Genomic DNA, 5,434 nt, shown 5'->3' with positions numbered 1-5,434 from the left:
GCTGCTCTCTCCCTGTCTCTGCGCTGTTGATGCTGCTCTCTCCCTGTCTCTGCGCTGTTGATGCTGCTCTCTCCCTGTCCCTGCGCTGTTGATGCTGCTCTCTCCCTGTCCCTGCGCTGTTGATGCTGCTCTCTCCCTATTTCTGTGCGTTTGTTGCTGCTCTCTCCCTGTCCCTGCGCTGTTGACACTGCTCTCTCTCTGTCCCTACGCTGTTGATGCTGCTCTCTCCCTGTTTCTGTGCGTTTAACGCTGCTCTCTCCCTGTCCCTGCGCTGTTGATTCTGCTCTCCCTGTCGCTGTGCTGTTGATGCTGCTCTCTCCCTGCCCCTGCGCTGTTGATGCTGCTCTCTCCCTGTCCCTGCGCTATTGATGCTGCTCTCTCCCTTTCGCTGTGCTGTTGATGCTGCTCTCTCCCTGTCTCTGAGCTGTTGATGCTGCTCTCTCCCTGTCTCTGCGCTGTTGATGCTGCTCTCTCCCTGTCTCTGCGCTGTTGATGCTGCTCTCTCCCTGTCTCTGCGCTGTTGATGCTGCTCTCTCCCTGTCTCTGTGCTGTTGATGCTGCTCTCTCCCTGTCCCTGCGCTATTGATGCTGCTCTCTCCCTGTCCCTGCGCTGTTGATGCTGCTCTCTCCCTGTCTTTGCGCTGTTGATGCTGCTCTCTCCCAGTCCCTGCGCTGTTGATGCTGCTCTCTCCCTGTCCCTGCGCTGTTGATGCTGCTCTCTCCCTGTCTCTGCGCTGTTGATGCTGCTCTCTCCCAGTCTCTGCGCTGTTGACGCTACTCTCTCCCTGTCTCTGCGCTGTTGATGCTGCTCTCTCCCTGTCTCTGCGCTGTTGATGCTGCTCTCTCCCTTTCTCTGCGCTGCTGATGCTGCTCTCTCCGTGTCCCTGCGCTGTTGATGCTGCTCTCTCCCTGTCCCTGCGCTGTTGATGCTGCTCTCTCCCTGTCTCTGCGCTGTTGATGCTGCTCTCTCCCTGTCTCTGCGCTGTTGATGCTGCTCTTTCCCTGTCTCTGCGCTGTTGATGCTGCTCTCTCCGTGTCCCTGCGCTGTTGATGCTGCTCTCTCCCTGTCTCTGTGCTGTTGATGCTGCTCTCTCCCTGTCTCTGTGCTGTTGATGCTGCTCTCTCCCTGTCTCTGTGCTGTTGATGCTGCTCTCTCCCTGTCCCTACGCTGTTGATGCTGCTCTCTCCCTGTCTCTGTGCTGTTGATGCTGCTCTCTCCCTGTCTCTGTGCTGTTGATGCTGCTCTCTCCCTGTCCCTGCGCTGTTGATGCTCCTCTCTCCCTGTCCCTGCGCTGTTGATGCTACTCTCTCCCTGTCCCTGCGCTGTTGATGCTGCTCTCTCCGTGTCTCTGCGCTGTTGATGCTGCTCTCTCCCTGTCCCTGCGCTGTTGATGCTGCTCTCTCCCTGTCCCTGCGCTGTTGATGCTGCTCTCTCCCTGTCCCTGCGCTGTTGATGCTGCTCTCTCCCTGTCTCTGCGCTGTTGATGCTGCTCTCTCCCTGTCTCTGCGCTGTTGATGCTGCTCTCTCCCTGTCTCTGCGCTGTTGATGCTGCTCTCTCCGTGTCCCTGCGCTGTTGATGCTGCTCTCTCCATGTCCCTGCTGTGATGAACGGTTACTGCCTTATCATCATGTAAGGTGATGTCCCCTTTAAGACCAGGCTTGGAACCCTGGAAACTCCGCCTCTGTCTCCGCCCATCTGGGAGCCATACATAAAGGCCTGCCTCATGGTCTGTATAGCAGTCAGCTCTCGTCCAAATCTGTAGCATAGTTATTAGCCTAATAAAGCCTTCTTTACAGTTTAATCTCTAAGCATCATTATTGAGGGTACCTCAATTTATTAGGCTAAACTAGATTCAGGATGGACGCAGGCCTAAAACCAGAGAAGCTCAATCTGGAAGCACGAACGCCGGAGGCAAAGGAAATTTTTAAATACTGGCTGCGGTGCTTCGAGGCCTACCTGGACTCCGCAGAGACTCCCGTCCTGGGGCCACGCAAGCTGCGTCTACTCCACGCCCGGGTGAGTCACAGAATCTCCGCCACGCTCGAAAAGGCGACGATTTATGAGGAAGCGATTGAGTTGCTCCGCAAACGGTTTGTCAAACCCGTCAATGAGGTGCACGCCCGGCATCTGCTCTCTACCTGCCGGCAGCGCTCGGGGGAATCGCTCGACGAGTTTGTTGAGAAACTCACCGCGCTGGCCAGGGACTGTGACCATCAGGATGTGACAGGGGAAGTCCATATGAACCTGCACATCAGAGATTCTTTCGTGTCCGGCATCCGCTCGACCTACATCCGGCAGCGACTGCTCGAAAACGGGGCAAAAGACCTCCAGGAGACGCTAACGCTCGCCTCCTCGCTGGAGGTGGCCCGACATAACTTGGGTACGTACCCCGCGGACTTTGCCAGCACCCCCCAGACTTCCTCAGACTCGCCCGTATTACAGGCCTGCGCCACGCGGCGACCCGCTCACCATGGGGGCACACCTTGCTACTTCTGCGGGCAGGGCCAGCACCTATGCCCACGCTGCCCAGCCCGCTCCGCGATCTGCAGCGACTGCGGGAAGAAAGGGCACTTTTCCAGTGTCTGCCTGGCCAGACCCAGGGGCCAGAAAAACAAAGAACAGCCGGCCTGAAAATCAGGCTCTCAGGCCCGTAGGCCTCGCAATGCTGCTGCACACCGACCCGACACGTCCTCTTCTGACGCGTCATCAGCCTCGTGCGAATCATGGGAGCGGCCATCTGGTCGGCGGCTATCTTCTCGACCCGACACGTGCGACCAACGGCAGCGGCCACCTCGATCAAACTCGGCCAAAACACCTGCAGAACTCCATGATGCAGGTCCAGGTCAACGGGCAGGACACTGCATGCCTCTTCGACTCCGGGAGCACGGAGAGCTTTATCCACCCTGAAACGGTAAGGCGCTGCTCCCTACGCACCCATCCCACATCCCAAACCATCGCCCTCGCATCTGGGTCCCACTCGGTACAAATCACGGAGTACTGTATTGCGGATCTCTCGATCCAGGGTGCCAAATACACCCGTTTCAAATTTTATATCCTCCCTCACCTCTGTGCCCCCCTGCTGCTCGGACTGGATTTCCAGTGCAGCCACCGAAGCCTGACACTGAAGTTCGGCGGACCCTTGCCCCCCCTCACGGTGTGCTGCCTTGCGACACTGAAAGTCGCACCCCCCTCGCTATTCGCTAACCTCACTCCCGACTGTAAGCCCGTCGCCACCAGGAGCCGGCGCTACAGTGCCCAAGATATGGCTTTTATCAAGTCAGAGGTCCAGCATTTACTGGGAGAGGGGGTCATCGAGGCTAGCAACAGCCCTTGGAGAGCGCAAGTGGTGGTAGTCCGGTCCGGGGAGAAGAAACAGATGGTCGTGGATTATAGCCAGACCATAAACCGATTCACGCAGCTTGATGCGTACCCCCTTCCTCGCATCGCGGAAATGGTAAATCGGATCGCCCAATACCGAGTCTTTTCCACGGTCGACCTCAAACCTGCCTACCACCAGCTCCCCATCCGACCAAAAGACCGCCTCTATACTGCCTTCGAAGCAGCCGGCCAGCTCTTCCACTTCCTCAGGGTCCCCTTTGGTGTCACAAATGGGGTCTCCGTCTTTCAAAGGGCGATGGACCAAATGGTGGACCAGTACGGTTTGCGGGCTACATACCCGTACTTGGACAATGTCACCATCTGCGGCCATGATCAGCAGGACCATGACGCTAACCTCAAAAAGTTCCTCCAGGGCCCGAGCCCTTAACCTGACCTATAACGAGGGCAAATGCGTTTTCCACACCACCTGGCTGGCCATCCTCGGCTATGTCGTGGAAGTCGGGGTCCTAGGTCCCGACCCCGACCGCATGCGCCCCCTTAAGGAACTCCCTCTCCCCCGCAGCCTCAAGGCCCTCAAACGGTGCTTGGGGCTTTTCTCCTATTACGCCCAGTGGGTCCCCAAGTATGCGGACAAAGCCTGCCCACTCCTAAAGACCACCACTTTTCCCCTCTCGGCTGAGGCTCAATTGGCCTTCAACCGCATCAAGGCCGACATCATCAAGGCCGCCATGCACGCGGTGGATGAAACCATCCCTTTCCAGGTAGAGAGCGATGCATCAGACATCGCCCTGGCTGCTACCCTCAATCAAGGAGGCAGACCAGTAGCGTTCTTCTCCCGAACCCTTACCGCCTCCGAGATTCGACACTCTGCAGTCGAAAAGGAGGCACAAGCCATTGTGGAGGCTGTGCGGTGCTGGAGACACTACCTCGCCGGTAGGAGGTTTACCCTCGTCACCGACCAACGGTCGGTCGCCTATATGTTCGATAACACGCAACGGGGCAAAATAAAAAACGATAAAATTTTGAGGTGGAGGATCGAACTCTCCACCTACTCGTACGATATCAAGTATCGTCGAGGGGAGCTCAACGAGCCCCCAGATGCCCTGTCCCGCGGCACATGCGCCAACGCGCAGGAGGACCGCCTGCAAGCCATCCACAATGACCTCTGCCACCCGGGGGTTACCCGGCTCGTCCATTTCATCAAGTCCCGCAACCTACCTTACTCAACCAAGGAGGTCAAGGCCATGGCCAGGGCCTGCCAGGTCTGTGCGGAGTGCAAACCGCACTTCTATCGGCCAGACAAGATTCGGCCCGTGAAGGCCTCGGGCCCCTTTGAGCGACTGAGCGTGGACTTCAAGGGGCCCCTCCCGTCCACCAACCGTTATGCCTATTTCCTCACCGTGATCGATGAGTTCTCCCGTTTCCCATTCGCCATTCCCTGCACCGACATGACCTCAGCCACGGTGATTAAGGCACTGCACAGCATCTTCACCCTGTTCGGTTTCCCTGCTTATATCCACAGCGAACGGGGTACATCATTCATGAGCGATGAACTGCGTCAGTATCTGCTCAGCAAAGGCATCGCCTCGAGCAGAACGACCAGCTATAGCCCACGGGGAAACGGGCAGGTGGAGAGGGAGAACGCGACCGTGTGGAAGGCTGTCCTTCTGGCACTGCGGTCGAGAAATCTCCCAACCACCCGCTGGCAGGAGGTCCTACCCGATGCCCTACACTCCATTAGGTCACTCCTCTGCATGGCCACAAATGAGACCCCTCATGAGCGATTGGTTCTCTTCCCCAGGAAGTCTACCTCCGGGGTCTCGCTTCCACCTTGGCTGACGGCTCCGGGACCTGTTCTTCTCCGGAGGCACGCAAGGAGCCATAAAACGGACCCCCTAGTTGAAAAGGTCCGACTGCTCCACGCCAACCCCAGTTACGCCTACGTGGAGTACTCCGACGGCAGGCAAGATATGGTTTCCCTCCGGGATCTGACGCCTGCTGGATCCTCCACCACAGACGCCCCTTCCCGCGCCGCTCCCCTGCAGGACCCGTCGCCCCCTACAACACACCCCCTTCCGGCCCTACCACCCATT

Source organism: Scyliorhinus torazame, chromosome 3 (genome assembly GCF_047496885.1).
Source record: "Scyliorhinus torazame isolate Kashiwa2021f chromosome 3, sScyTor2.1, whole genome shotgun sequence".
NCBI lineage: Eukaryota > Metazoa > Chordata > Chondrichthyes > Carcharhiniformes > Scyliorhinidae > Scyliorhinus > Scyliorhinus torazame.
Note: the sequence above shows the minus strand (reverse complement) of the source record.